Genomic DNA, 16827 nt, shown 5'->3' on the forward strand with positions numbered 1-16827 from the left:
ACCTGGAGTGGTATGCTTTGTGCTATGTGTGCATCACAAACGTCACACAATCCCAGTGCAAAACTTGAATAAACATGGCCCTGAGTCTCAGTAAATATGAATGAAAGGGAATGATGGGAGAGGATGTGGCCTAATGGCAAGAGCGGTCAACCTCGAAGCTGGGGAATCAGGTTCGAGTCTCGGTAGGGACACTCAACATCCTGTGATTCAGGGCAAATCACTTGATCTCCCTGTGCCTACCAAAAATGAATGTGTTCGTCTGTAGCATAACTGGTGCTCATGTAAAGCGCTCTGATACCTTCGGGTCAAGTTTGCGCTTTATCAAACTCTAAAAAAAAGGAGAGATTAGGAGTGAATGCAAGTGAGTGAGAATACATATGAATGAATGTAAGAGTGTCAGTGAGAATAAATGAGTGAGTGAGAGAATAAGTGTGAGTGAGTGTGAGTGTGAGCGACAAGGTGATGTGATGCTTGCAGGCTTGTAGATGTCCCTGGCATACTGAAGGTAATTATTGTCTTATGGAGACACCAATGTCAAAATACTGGTAATGGCACATTTGCAGCAAATCTCAGCACGAAAGATACCTGTGACAAAATACAAGCACAGGCACACAGGGATAATTCTTGGAATAAGGGGGGAACAATGCTAAATTACTGGCATACTAGATATGGGATAGAGGCCACCTATTGGATAATACTGGTGTACTTGAGGAAATTCTGAGGATATGGTCACCAGTGTCAGAATACTGGTACTAGCACAGCGGAGGCAATTCTGGGCAGAGTTGACATACTGAGGTCATTTTCAACATAAGGGTCCTCTATAGAATATGGACGGCATAAATTACAAAATTCTGGCATTATGTCACTTTTGATATAAGGGGGCACCCATGGACTATGGGGGCACAAATGACAGAACTCTGACCCAGGCAAAATGAAGGTAATTTTTGACATATGGGGGCATCCATACCACATTTTGAAATAAATGGGGTCAACTGCTCTGAAACATAATTTTGACTGGCTTTGCACATCATGAAAGGCGAATATTTAATGACGGCCCTTCCAGCACCTCTGGCATTTTAGCAAATTTAAGTGAAAATTCGGCTTTAAAATGCACAATATCACCCACTTTTTTCACAATTTTTATCAGGGGAAAAAAACTCCTAAAAGAGATCCGGCTTACTCCCTTCACTTGCTCACTATAATTTAGGGTAAGTGTTATACCCAATAACTTTCAAAGATCTAGTGTGCACGATAATAGGTTGCATCTAAAATAGACATTTGTCTGTGTTATTCTCTTATACTAATCATGCAGTTATTATGGCACTTCAGCAATGTCACATTTTGTGATCCTAGAGTCATGTGACATGCCTTCCTGGAAAAAAACGCTGTCAAGGGTTATATGATGTCACTTCCTGTGATGTCATTAAGGCCAAAGGGTGTGTGATGTCACTTCCACTACCCCTAGTATTTTGGTAAATCGACATCCATGCAACTGAGGCCCATTGCGAATTACTAGAGCACCTTTTATTTGGCACTGCGACTTAAAAATGTTTTACAGATTTGCTAGCAGTAAAAATACCCTCATAAAAGTACCAACTTTTTTTTCTCCTGGAAGTGCAGTCCTCCAATTTTGTGTTTCAGTGGCTGCTTCAGCGTACTGGAATAATTAGACACAGTCTATCAGGTCAGCTATAAGCAGTTTCGAAACCGATAATGTATAAAATGATGAATAAGTAGCAGCGCTGAAATAATGCACTGACCTTAATCATAGCCACAATAAATTGTATGCCAGGTTGAAAAGCTAAAAGCCCATTAGCATACTAATTTTAAATTGGATTAGAACATTGTCACTACTAACATCTAAATTGCATGAGTGTTTTTAATTGTATAACAATAGAGTGCCTTTCGAAGTAGTCCTATATCAAATGGGCACCTGTGGTACACGCGCACTGAGCAGTTTAGCCTTTTGTCCTGTTATTTGTAAATGGCACCTTTTTAAATTACTCATCCATTTCAACTACGTGTTGGAAATTAGTTTGTGCTTGTTGCAAACGGGTGTTAAATCCTAAGTGTCATTTCCACCTCTAATTATAGAAGTATAAATCAAAAAGGAGAATGTCAGAATAGCATTTTCGTGCACTTGCTCTTGCTATTAAAACTTAAAATTAGAAGCCAGGATTCACGATGTTTCTTTTCTTGACTCGAATTCCGAAACATTTTTTGCAAACATTTTTAAGTCCTTTTTTTACTTATATAAATTAATATGTTTTGAAGCAGGATATTGTGAGAGATAACATCAATAACTGAACGACAATAACAACAACAACAACATCGATAGCGATAATCAGCATTATTAATAAGACATTAATAATAATAACAACAATAATAAAAACAACAAAACAACTACAACAATAATAATAATACTAATAATAATAATAATAATAATGATGATAATAATAATAATACAATATGTTAGCATCTACTTAGCACATGACACCCGTGCATAGACTGCAAAATACCAATCATTGGGCTTCTGGGCTCAATGAAGAATTCATGTTTGAAAAGCATGTTGGTGTGGGTTGAGTTGAGTGAGGCTTGGATAAGTCATCTGAACATTTCACGGCAGCTATTGCTATGCACATGCGGCAGGTGTGGAAAGATAATATCAGAATAGACCCTGGAATGAGGATACCTACTCTTGTATTTAGGAGTTAACTGTAGTTATGTGCATGGGAAGAGGCATGTTTTTAATGATCTCCAAAATTTGAGTTATTTTGTTAATTATTCTAGCAGAGATCAAGTTCCATATCTGGGCTGTTTGAATGTGATGCGGAGGATGCATCCGTACAAGAGTTTTTAAGGAAGGGGTGGTCAAGAGCAATGTTCCCTCTAATTTTTTTCCTCTGTGTGCGGCAGTGCAAGATCTCTGTGCGCTGCAGCCAAGGCTGTGTGCGTCAAGTATGCGAGTGCAGCCTGCGAGTATATAAATCCATGACAATTACCACTCAAAACTTTTGTTTGCAATGAGATAGGGAACAAGTGCATTTCACACATATAGTTCTAATTAACAGGGTCTTGTGACAGTTTTGCACTGTGGAGACAGATCATTGTTACATTAATTGTTTATTCTAGTTGCACCTACACCCCAGGCTTAGAAAAGGCCAAGACTCAGAAGGGAGCCCCAAATAAGATTTTACTGAATATTCTTGATTGGAGCACTGATCATTTGGTGGGGAAATTGCTGGAAGACTATTCAAGAGAATATATATTTAGCAAGTTGACAATTACATGACACAGTTACCTTTTGATGTACAACAATGATTAATGTCTTTGCTAAGAGCAAGTGTTTGAAATGTGCCCATCCAGGCACAACATAGACTGTGGGAAAGGGTGGCTCAGACAAGTCAAGTGCCATCACTAGATGTGTGACACATTTGCTTCTTTCTTTGGTCCATGCCATTCTTCCAGTGCTGATAAATTATATCAAGGTCAGCTTTGCTATTTAAGAGATAGGCCTTTGTCATCATCAGCGTAACCAAGTGATAATCCTCCAGTCTAGTTCTTGATTTAGACTTGATAGTGTTCAAGTGACTGAATCCTGGTTCACAGTCTGCACTTGATGACTGAAATGTTGCAACATGGCTGACAAGCCACATAATGCAAAGCATGCTATTGGTTGGACATTCAAGAACGGCAGGTGGTATATGTCAATATTACTCAGCAAACCTGAGAAAGGAAAGATAAAATGTAGTTCTTGTATACATTTATCACGATACTCAGTGAAAAAGTATTGAGCATTATCTCACATCCTTTTCCTTTTTTTTAGATCTACTCAGAGACGTTTTAACCCATAGGCAAAGTGGGCTCTGGCCCAGGACCCCAGCTTTTCAGGGGGCCCCTTGAGAGAGCCAGCTCGGTTCTGCAGAGTCGTGCTGTAGTGACCCTGAATAATTCTTACACAGATTGTAATGGACTTTCACACATCACCCCTATTCAAAATAAATTAAAGGAAAACGGTATTTGAAACAGACATTTTGCAGAGAAATTATGCGTTTAAGTTTCACTCTTTCAGATCAAGGCAGAACCTCACATATTCATATGTCACAGATATTATTTGCAGTACTATTAGTGAACTGATGCTGTGTTACAATATTGAAAACGCACCTCACTTTCCCTAAATATTAGATGTAAACACATTTAAAATGCCGTGGCTGGTGAATGGTTTAAATCTCTAGCTAAGCGCCCACCCAAAGTCAAAATGCTATAAATTTGCTGTATGACGGATATGAACACCCATCGCAGTGCTAAAACAATCTCAGGGTGCATTGCTGATACTGCACGAAAATTGTATCTTCAATTCGACCTGAGATTATTAAATCAGGTTGTCCAATTTATGTTCTAAACTGAAACACAAACAGTATTAATAAACGTTAACAATTATTTGTAATATTTGTACATGTTATATGCTACGTGATTTACAAATACTTACTTACTATGGCTTGGCTCAGGGATTCATTTACGCGCCTGTCTGTCTCTAGCGCCAAGTACAGGGCTTCTCTGGAGCCGGCATGCTTACTTCTCCTAGTCTACCTCAGATTGGCCTGGTACATTTTCGATATTGACGCGGTTCTGCCTAAGCAGCTACGATCTGATTAAATGAGCATAAATGATTCTTAGCTGACAGAAGAAGCGTGCAAAAAGAGTTAAAAAACTGATATCAGTCGTAGAACTGAGCATCAGCTAAGGTGGCCGAAAGAGGCCTCGACCATCTGTAACTTTGATTGGAGCGGGCCGGTTCTAGGATATGTGGGGTCCCGGGCAGAATAGGAACATGCGAGGCCCCTATAATTTGCATAAGATTTAACCTCACAGGAATTGACATCATAGGAAGTAATTTCAATTGGCCATTATTTATAAGGCATTGATTACGCTGCTTTGCAAGAAGCTACTTACCTAGTTTGGATATCAATAACATGGTTAAAACGCTTTAATATTCCTAATAAAATACGTACATAGATATTAAATTGCTATTAAGTAGATTAAATAAAGTTTAAATGTAGTTTAAATGATTCAAACTTGGTTATTGTTCTATTGAATGGGATGAATGAAAATTATACGCTAACCGATCATTCTGAGTCTGCCACTAAGAGATGTCCAAAAGAGAGGTGAAACTTTACTAATGTGGAGAAAAGACAGTTTTGAGTGGATTTCCAAAAGACTGGAGTTACACCATAGCTCAAGAGGGTGATAGTTCTAGTCCTGCACAAGTAGAAAGGAGAAGGATCTGCCTCCAATCAGGGCCATCTAAATTTTAGGATGGCACAGGAGTTTGGTTGGCACTGAATATGGGTTCCGGACTGAAAGTAAGGAGTGCTGTAGAAAGATAGATCCTTTTTAATGCAGTGCATAACAACAAGTGGATAGTGCCTTGCAGATAGAGGGCTTCGGACGAAAAACCCAGCAGACAGCATAAAGGTGAGAAGAAATGGCATAATGATCCAGCCATCTCAGATGAGGAGCCTAGCACGGTTCTGAATGATTTGAAGGGTAATGAATTCAAGAAGGCAGGAAGCCCAAGAAAAAAGGCATTTGCTTAATGTAGTGAGAAGATAATTGACTGTACAACAGCCTCATGGTAGTGAGAGGGCAGAAAAGGAATGACTTTCTGTTGCTTATGGATGTAGTAAAGGCACGTGGATGAAAAATGGTTATTATATTCTGAAAACAAGAGAAAATGCTGGAAAATGAATCCAAGATGTTTTTGCTGACTCTGCCCATGTGGGTGATTGACATACTTCCACCAGCCACCAAAGAGAACACCATATGGTATGAGATCCTTTAAAAATGAGAACCCTTGATTTGTCACTATAAGGTTTTGAATTAATTTGTCTTCATTCAGAAATCAACCGCTAGCATGCACATATCAACATACTCTTTGGCAGAGACCTGATTGCCACAGAGGGAAATGATGTTTAGGTATCAATATGTGCAAGATATCAGTAAGAAACCAAAAATATAACACAACAACTGACATTCACCTAAAAACAGCCCGGAGTATTGGTTTTGTCAATGGTTGTTAGCTGTTTAAGGTAAATGAGTAACAACAATAAATTATTTTACTTTCACATTGTTGTTTTAACCAATAAGTAGCTCCTTCACACACATTTAAAGAGAATCACAACTACTATGCAGGACCATTGCTCTTTGTACTCTGCAGAGAGGCCATATTTTGAATGATCATGCAATCTGAACACCTTTTTGACCCACAGACATGCACAATGTGAAATCTGTACTGCCAGCAGCCTCAACTCCAAAGTGCTCAACTGTAGCTGTTATAAACACCTGGAGGCGACTCAGTACAAAGGGTGCATCATCCAAGAGTAATATGCTGTGAAATGAAATACAGAAACACACATGCTGGAAATAGTTAGCACTCTTGGGAAATGCAACATTAAATAAAGCATGGGAAATATAAACAGGAACAAAATCACTGCCATGGATTAAAATAACAGCAGGAACGCTGGAATTGAGCGGCAGGAGATGGCTTAATTATGTGGCAGGGTGAGTAAATTATGAGACAAGAAAAGGCAAATTATGCGGCATTATGTGGCACATTTTGAAAGAGTATTACTTCATTTTGTTGCCTTTTTTAAACTTGGTAACACTGTTTGGGGATTGGTTGCACCCATTAGTACCAATTTAACACCCAAATTTAGCAGCGGAAACAAAAAGTTGACTATTCCTGCTTTTCAAAGGGCCTTTCCACATGTAGCAAGATGTGTCGCTGCATTTTTAGTAACTTTTGAATCGTTTGAGATAGAAAGGAATTTTGTTAAAATCTGTAGGTTATGCAGCAGATGATGGATTATGTGGCAAATACGGGAAATGCATAACTATGCAGAAATTGATGCTACCGCATAATAGCATAATTCCAGTGGCCCTGCCTAACATGCAGCATCAGACTGGGACAGAAAATAGGCCATGTACCAAAATGAAAATTAGTGAGTTAGTTAGCTAGAAAAGTGCCCCATGTTTGCAAACTAGGGAAGTTGTCAACTTGTAAAGACATGCGGTGTAAGTGTTTTGTAAGAGATGGAAGACTGCACTGATTTGATTTTGCTGCAGGCACTGTTTACTTTTATATCAACAAAAATCAACAGTAAAAACTGGCTCACTTGATGATAAACCAGGTCAACAACTAGCACAAAAAAAAGCGGCCTACAAACTGACCAGGCAGAAGGGGTTTAAGTGGGATGAAAAAATTGGGGGGGGGTCTTTCAAATGGGCATGGCTGATGTATTTAAGGGGGTGGCTTAAAAACACGGCAGCTATAAATCTGTGCATAGCATAGTGTGCCGTCTGACTGGTATTTTGCTGCATCTGTTATTGCCTCCAGATAAATATTACAACAGGTAACATTATACCGACAACAAGCCAGGACTATTGGCTTTGCCAGTGGCTATTAGTTGCATAAGATGAATAAGCAACATCTATAGCTTCCTTGTATATAATACTGAAAATGCTTCGGTTCTAAAATGATGAGACTGAAAGAACTATATCCAGTCTCGTTGAAGTTACTTTAAAGGTAGTGAAGGCCGGCACTGCTGCAGAGTTAAGTTTTGTTTTTTCACTCTGAGGGTGAGGGCAAAAATGGAGAGCGCCCGTATCATCGCCTGCTTTTCAGAACTTTTCATTGTGCAGACACTTGATCAATGTATTTGTATGAAAGCTTAAGGACATGAATATAGGGCCCCTTTTCAATGTCCATTTTAATTTACTACCAGGTCCAAGACTCGAGTGACCCAGCACACTTTAAACCATGCTCCATCCACTTTTGCATGCGGATTCTGCTCCTCTGCGTGCACCTCTTGTCTGGCTGCTGTACTCACACCTATCTGCTCCCCCCACTTAGTTCCGTTTGTTTTACCCCTTTAATTCGCCTCTCTGCTCCCTTTCCACTTGTCCTTGGTGAGCAGCTTACATTGTGATGTACCGCCATCGCCACTCTATAGCGTTTGCTGTGCCCCCTGCAGGATATTAAGACTTTTATTCATACAGGGGCAGGGCTACTTCACAGGCAAGGGCACTTAAATTACTTGTCTGATTGCTGTCATCAACATGCAGATGCAGCCATTAGGCCCACAGAGAGGGGCCAGCAGGGGAGATTGATAACAAAAAGAAACATAAAAAGTCCTAGGGGGCCGCTGGGCCTCAAAACTCGGGAGTGTGTAAAGCTGGGAGGCCCCATGGGTGCGAGCAGGCGCGGGGCCCTGGGCATCTGCCCACGCTGCCCATGCCTAGCGCCGGCCCTGGATTGGAGAGTGGGGAGGCAGCAAAGACTCTCTAAAGACACACCCACCTGGTTCAATCAGTGCCCACAGCAGCTGGCCCAGGACCTGGAAATGCGCTCAAAGCCTCCCTCCCTGGTCAGAGAGATGAGGGGAGGGCCTCTCTCCGGTTCCACTTCTTGGGAGGTGAGTTGGTTATGAAAGAATCCGTCCGTTCTTGGAAAGACAAGAGTTACGTCCTGAGGGGCAGACAACCCCATTAAGGTAGAAGAGCCTGGTGGAAGAAATGAAGAGAACCGGAAAATGAACCCTCGCACAGACAAATGCAGTGATGGCCCTAGAGAGATCCCTTGCGTCATCACATCAATCAGTGCATCAAAATTAGGCCCCCTGTCGGAGAGAAAAAAGAGACTTGCGCTTTCAGGAGGTGTGAACTTTCCGTGGAAGACAATACATTCTGACTCGTAGAGGGGCCTCCGAGTGTGAACGCTTCATCTGCACTTCTGCAGCTGCGAGAGCAGCCAGGCTTCAGAGAAGCAGCACGATGATGCAAGATCGGCCCGCAACGCCCATGGGGTTCAAAGTGCTTCAGCCCCCCCACGCCCCCCCAACCTCTCGTGTGTGACAGCCGGGGCTGAGAAAGCTTCCCTGGCACACACAGAGCCGCACACCAGTACTTCACAGGTCTTTAAAAGACCATTCACTTTTTAACAAGGCTTTGTTGTTTCACCCCTTCTTAGAGCCCCTGAATCTCCAATCTGCAGATTGCTGAAAGACCGTACTTTTCACGGCATTACCATTTAAAATGCGGTGGCTGGTGAAGGGTTTAAATCTCTAGCTAGGCAGAGACGTGCGCGCTTTGTGAGACTGTCTGCGCGCTTGTAAAAGACCCTATGAGCGCCCGCTCAGGCGCGCAGCTTACTGGGAACAATGGTCAAGAGTGAAGCTAACCTAGATTGAAGTGCCATAGTTTGGAGGAACGTCTGGAGTTTTTGCTCAAGAAAGGGAGGTTCAGATCATGCATTGTGTGATAAGATTTCCATATTGCTTTAAAAGTGACATGTCTGACCACAGGCAGCCAGTATGGAGATGGAAGTTTCAGAAGATGTCAAATAGCTGTGTTCAATTAATCATTCAGGGATTTATAGAGCACACTACTCACCTGTGAGGGTCTCCAGGTGCTTGGGGGGGTAGGGGGGTTCAGGCAGTTCCGAGACCACCAGAAGAGCCAAGTCTTGAGATCTTTTCTGGAGGCTTGCAGTGTAGGGCTTCGTCTAATGCCATGGGGGAGTTTGTTCCAGGTCTTGGCTGCGGTGTAGGAGAAGAATCTGCCACCCATTTTGGCTCTGTGGATTGCGGGGGATTTGGGCAAGGGCTAGGTCGGAGGAGTGGAGGTGTCTCTTGGGGGGGTTGAAGGAGACTCTTTCGGTGAGGTATTGGGTTCTGGTGTTGTGGAGGGCTTTGTAGGCGTGCTTATGCAGCTTGAAGGTAACTCTCTGTTTGACGGGGAGCAAGTGGAGGTCGCGGAGGTACTGGGTGATGTGGTTGTGTCATGGGATGCTAAGGACGAGTCTGGCTGCGGCGTTCTGGATGTTCTGGAGTTTGCGAAGGAGTGATTTGTTGATTCCGGCATAGAGAGTGTTTCCGTAGTCAAGCCTGCTGGTGATGAATGCATAGGTGATGGTCTGCCTGGAATCGCAGGGATCCATTTGAATGTCTTGTTTAGTATGTGGAGGGTGTTGAGGCATGTGGAGGACACGGCGTTGATCTGTCAGTTCATAGTGAGTGAGGAGTCTAATATGATGCCGAGGTTGCGGGTGTGGTCCGTGGGGATGTATCAAAGGATGGAGACTTCTGTTTTCTCCGATTTGAGCTTCAGGCAGCTGCTGCTCATCCGGGATGCTATGTCCTTCATTCCTTCCTGGAAACAGTGCCTGGTGGTGTCGGGTTCCTTGGAAAGGGAGAAGATGTCATTGGCATAGGGTACTATGCTGAGTGTGTGTTTTCTGACAATGGTTGCAAGGGGGGCCATGTAGATGTTGAAGAGCGTGGGGCTGAGGGAGGATCCTTGGGGTACTCTGCATCTGATCTCTGTGGGTTCGGAGCGGAAGGGCAGGAATCTTATTCTTTGGGTTCCACCAGAGAGGAGAGAGCGAATCCAGTCTAAGGCAGTTCCCTGTATTCTGGCATCGTGGAGTCTGGCGGCTAGTGTGCGGATAATGTGTGGTGGGAGATGGTGTTGAATGCTGCAGAGAGGTCTAGTAGAATGAGGGCTGCAGTGTGGGCTTGATCGAGGAGGGTGCGGATGTCATCAGTGGCGACTAGGAGAACGGTCTCAGTGCTGTGATTGCTGCAGAAACCAGATTGAGATGAGTGGATTATGTTATTTGTTTCTCTGAAGTGCGTTAGCTGGGTGTTAATGATTTTGTCGATGACTCTGGCAGCGAAGGGGAGGAGAGAGATGGGCCTGTAGTTCTTGAAGTCCGTTGGGTCTGCGGAGGGCTTCTTGAAGAGGGGTTTGACTTTGGTGTGTTTTCAGTCATCGGGGAATGTGCCTGTTTTGAGGGCGAAGTTGATTGTCCGTCGTAGTTCTGGTGCGATGGCGGAGGTGGCCCTGTGGAAGATGTGTGGCAGGCAGACGTCAATGAGTGCTCCGGAGTGAATTCTCTTCATAGTCTTTGTGGTGTCGTCTGTGGTGATAGGGGTCCAAGTGAGAAGGGTCAGCTCCGTTTGTTGCAGAGGTCCTGGGAGGGAGGGACTTCGGTGGTTTTGCTGTAGGGTCTGATGAATTCTTGTATGATGGTGAAGAGTTCCTTGGAGCTGTGGGATTTGGAGATGATTCTGTCCTGAATTGTGTTTCTCTTCATAGATCTGATGAGTTGGTGGTGTGCCAAGGTGGCGGACCTGTAGGCGGTGCATGCTTCCGGGGTTTTGCTGTTCCTCCATGCTTTCTCAAGTTGTCAGCATGAGTGCTTGGATTCTCAGAGGTCCATGGTGAACTAGGTGGCTTTCGTGTTGAGTCGTTTGTCAGAGTTTTAGAGGGGGGCGAGCATGTTGGCGCAGTCAGCGAAACATTGGTAGTGAATCGTTGGCTGCTGTGTTGGCGTTTGTCGTGGTAGGGGGGAGTGCAGCTGAGTTACTCTTCGGTGATCTTGCTCCAGTTTCTGCATGGGAGGCATGGCGTTGGCTTGTGTGCAGTGGGTTTCGAGAAGGAGATGTGGACGCAGTGGTGGTCCGTCCAGAGAGGTTCCATGGTGTGACTAAAGCAAATGTTGTTTCCTCCAGCAAAGATGGGGTGGAGAGTGTGTCCCGCTGTGTGGGTGAAAGTGGAGTGGAGCTGCTTCAGTCCAATGTTGGCGAGGTTCTCTATGAGGGTGGTGTAGTTGGGGTCATTGAAGTTGTCTTGGTGGAAATTCAGGTCTCCGAGCAGTATGTAGTCCGTGGAGGCGAGGTCGTGGGGCGCGATGTAGTCTGAAATGGTGTTGGCAAACGGGGAGCAGAGTCCAGGTGGTCTGTAGGCAAGTGTTCAGTGGAGTGTCATTCTGGGGTTGGGCTGGATCTGGAAATGGTTGGAGATGGAGATTGAGATGGAGGTTGTCAGTCAGAGGGAGCTTTTGGGGACAATGGCGAGGCCTCCTCTGGGGTGGTTGGGGTAGTCTTTTCTCATGATCTTGTACCCGTCAGAGATCACGTTTGCGATGTTGGGAGCAGAGCTGGAATTAGCTCAGGTCTCTGTGAGGAAGGCGACATTGGGTGAGAGGGTGTTGAGAAAGTCCCAAACTTCTACTGCATGTCTGTTTAGGGAGTGTACACTGAGGAGGGTGCACCTCAGGGGTTTGGGTGTGCTTGCGTCCGTGGGTTGGCAGTAGCTGTCTTGGTCCGCAGGTGGGTGAAGGTGCAGCAGCAGTGTCAGCAGGAGAACGGGCCTTGAGAGTTGCTTGGCGTCGAGAGCTGTCAGTTTTGTTGCATCCAGTGTTGAGTTTGTGGAGAGTGCTGAAGTCGTAGTGGCATGGGGTCAGAGGTCCAGGGTCCCTGGAGCTGGTCGCGTTTGTGTCACGGACAGGCAGAGGCGGGCTTGCCTTTGGCACGCCAGCAGCATGCCCGCTTCATGCGTCCGCTGCACGGCCGCACTGTAGCCACAATTAAGTAGTGTTCGGGGAGGGAGACCAGCTGGGAGGTGGGAGCAAGACCATGCAGGGGAAGGAGGGGCCACGGGGGCAGCAGTGGGGGTAAAGAGAGAATGGAGACAGACAGCGAAAAAGGAAACAAAAGACAGAAAAAAGGCAAAATAATTGAGAAAGACAGAAAATACAGGCAACAGAAAAGAGGGAACAGAAAAAAGCTGGCAAACATGGAGCGGACCAGCAGAAGAGCAGGCTCTTCCACTGGAACACCAGGGTTGAGGCGCTGGCAGTAGCCTGTGGGTGGAGGAGGGCCTCGAACACCTACCTGGAACCAGAAAGGTACTGGGGGCAGTGCCTCAATGACGGAGCTGCGTGAGAGGAGAGCAGTTTCCCTGACCAGGAGGTCAGAGGTCATTCGTGATTCTCTATAACTTCTGAGTCACACAGTGGGAGACCCAAGTATGCACTCTTAGCAAAGTTTAGGCTGAGAATATTAGTTTGGTTATGGATTATAGCTTTTCATGGAAACCTGGATAAAGTAAAATTTAAAAGGATCTTTGTGTAACTTAAGCCACTTGAAACAAAGGGTTAGAATTCGTGCTCAACTCTAGATCCCTTACTTGATCTAATGGATATGGAGAGGAACCAAGTTATTTTGAAAAGCTGGAGGATGGATCATAGGTGAGTCATTTTCCACAGGTTTGTACCTCAGATTATGACATGTTCAGCTTCAGGTGTTTGGTTAACACCCAATGGTCAACCAGTTTTTCGCCAATGACACAAGAATCTAAATTGGGTGGGCTTTCATGTTTTCATATAACTTTTGGGGTCATCTGCACTATTGTAGTTCCATGTAACTACAACTCATGTCCCCTCCTTGCAGTGTCATCAAGGATGCCATTTCAGATGTCATCAGCCATGTTATCAATGATGTTATAGAGCAAGCCGTGAGTGATATTATATGTGAGGTCATGAGCAGTGTATGGGGATGATGTGAGCTAATGTTGCTTGAAATAACTATGACGCATGAATTTCAGTCATCTTTTTTGTTTAAATTGTTATTTTCACATAACATTCTCATGTGCACATAGTGGGGTCGATCGCGGGGCCTGACCTGCTGCCAGGTGCTGTGCCCAAACCCCTGTGGCCTGCCACCCTCTGACATGCATGGCCTTTGGCTATGTGCAGCATAGGTTAGCAATACAGCCATAGAGCTAGCTGCCCATACGTGCCTAACCCACTGCACTCACTCAGACTACCTTTTATCTGAAATGGTTTTCTCATACCGCAGGATTTCCAGAGGTGACAGTGAAGCCCCTGCACTATTGTGGGACTCTCATGGGCGCAGTGGAGTCCGATGGCTCTAGAAGGAGTCACTCCGTATCATGGCAACCTAAAAAAATGTGTTTAAAATATTTATATATTACACAGTGGCAGTTGCCACTAGTTAGGTCAGAGTTTCCATAAGAAGAGCATTTTTTGTTTAGCTAATAACTTTGACACAGTTTGATGAATCTTTACAACACCTTCGGGGTAATCCCTGAAGCATGGGCTAAGAGAAAGGGGAGCATCTAAGATGCAGTTTCCTCATCCACTTTCCTTAGGGAATTTTAGACAGTGTTACAGCAAAAAAAGCTGAACAGAATTACACCACATTTGGCAGAAAACTAGATCTTCTCCCAGAAAACACACTTTTTGTGATTTGGTGTAAATCAGTTAATTTTTTGGGGAGAAATTTAGGTTCAAAATTTATAAACATTGTGACAGTTGTGCAGAAATTCAAGCCTTCTAATTAGCTGATCACACTTTTTTGGCTGGCCACAACATGAACAGAAACATTGTGCAGCCATTAATGAACACAAAGACTAGGTTTTCTGTCCTGAAAAGGTTTTACAAAAAGGGATGTGACATCAAGAGGTAAGGTAGTTATACCTTGACTCCTAGCCCTATGTAGGGGGGTCATCCTCTCAGGCCAAAACGTAAAAAACAATATTTTTTTGTTTTGTGGTTCCACAGGAATTTTGCAGGGCATGCAAAAAAGAATTTAAAAAAAAGGTGAGTCTAGTATTTCATTGAATTGCCCCCAGATTGAGCCTGGGCCCAGGGGTCAGGGCATAGTTCTCCCTTCCTTAGCCAACTTTTAAGCCTGTGGATCCCATCCTCCAAAAGGTCAATGGAGAAGTGTCCTGAGGACTCTTTCCCCAGGATAGAGTGATGGAAAAGTGCCCTGCCCACACCCAAAGCAGGCAGTGGTAATCATTTTTTGCTCCCTCAGGAAGGAAGACAGATGATAAGGGTGCTCCTACTCGGTGGGAGCAGAAACAAAAAATGACCACCAGTGATATGTTACAAAAGTGTTGTTGGGGGACTGCAGGTAATGCAGAAGCCACCCAAAAACAATTTTTTAACCAGTTTAATGCAGGCACCAGCCAATAGCTGATGCTCACACTCCCTTCTGAGTGCATCTGTTGTCCATTGGTTGATGCTGGGGAGGTTTGAAAGAAAAGGAAGTGTGCACCAAACAAATTTGCATGCTAGACAGTTTCTGAGGGAACACAGAGGCACACTTAAGCCTCATTCTAGAGAACACTGGTGAACTACCACTTCACATGGGGTGTTAAAAAATTGCAGGCCATTAGAAATTGGGTTTCTGGTTGGCTAGGGTATGTTCCTATGCTATGCAGAGCCCACCACTCTAGTCAAGGCAAATAAGTTACACACCAATGATAACCTGTACTCACTCCCTTGGTAGCTTGGCAAGAGCAGTCAGGCTTATCCCCTGAGGTTATATGTAAAGCATTTTCACAACACACTCATACCAGTAACACAATAAATACACCACAAAAGCGACTCCACTCAGTATTATCTAAAAATATATCATATAGTGTACCTAAAACATAGGCTAAAATGACATAATCATGAAAACTGTTCATGCTATGCAAATCTTGAGTCGGTACACAACATCCTGGGAAGGCTAGAATCATACATTATAACATCAGGGCATGAAATGCAATAGATTGTAAGGTAAAGACACATAAATCATCACCACTGTGCATATTATACAATTACTTAGATAACACTTGTTATCCTGGACAATGTAAGGCAAAAATTACATAGATCATATATATACTTTTCCCCAAATGCAGGTTTGTCAGAGTAAACCACATCATTTACTATGACAACATAGAGAACAACACCTCTGCCCTTTTACTAACCATTATATGGTAATCGGTTGTGGACACTGAAACAAGAGCCATTTTTGGACAAAATGCTGAGCACAGGAGCACCTGCACTCCTGGAAGTGTAGTATAAAAATGTGGGCCGGATCGTTTGTGGTCTGAGACATGTTTTGAAACGCTACTTCAGCAGGTGGTGGAATCAGAGTTGCAGACACACTAATAGCATTTAATTTACAGGCCCTGGGTATGTGAGATACCACTTTACAAGGGGATTACTCAGTATCCGAGAAGTACACGCACTCGATGGTGCGTGATGCCAGGATTCCTAACCTGACCAAAATAAGGGCAGGCATCTATGTGCGTGGTGTGGTAACGGCAACTTCTCCAGACTCAGACAGTGACTGTACAGGCACCATCATGCACACGGCGTCGAGACCTGGCCACAAGCAATCAGCCCCCTGCCAGGTGCTTGATGCCGTCAAGGTAAACGTCTTTGGCCAGAAGGCACACAACCAGCTGGGGGCACAAGTTCCCCGAGTGAAATGGTGATGGTGTTGTTGATGGTGTTTCCAAGCGACTGCATTCAACTGCATGTGTGAGGTGATAGATTTGCGATCGGGACACAAGTCAAGGCACCACCATGAAGCACCTTCATTAGTGTTGTAGCACACATGGGACTGGCTCCGATTGACAGATTAGGCCCCCACTGAGCCCCCTACCTGGAATCTATTGCTGTCATGGACTGTGTCAGAATTCCCACTGTCCCAGCGAGCTCCACTGGCAAGGGGTGGCCTGAAGCGCCGGGCCAGGTCACACATTATGGGAGAATTTCTTTTGTCCTCGAGGCAGCCTAGGATCTCCTAGGTATTGAATCTCTCAAGTAGCATGGTGTGACTCTCCCAGAACATCACCCACTGTGGCTGCTACCACAGATGCAGTGGGGGGAGCAGTGCAAGACAGTGGAGGAGCTCTGATTCTGTCCACAGCACAACGCTGGCATTGGGCTCACCTCGCTGATGCTGAGCTATTCATAGCACTTTACACTCACGTTGTCCCCCCAGAGCCAGGAAAGGTAAACAGTGCTCATCATGCGCTAGTTCTTCTGTTTATAAGGGAAAATGAGACGCTGTAGGAAGTTCCAAACACATGCTGGGAATACAATTCTGACAGAAACAGGGAGGAGCAAGCAACCCAGTCCCTGGAGAAAAACTGGGGAGCACTCAGGGGCCGTATGTA

This window comes from Triturus cristatus, chromosome 12, assembly GCF_964204655.1.
Source record: "Triturus cristatus chromosome 12, aTriCri1.1, whole genome shotgun sequence".
NCBI classification, from domain to species: domain Eukaryota; kingdom Metazoa; phylum Chordata; class Amphibia; order Caudata; family Salamandridae; genus Triturus; species Triturus cristatus.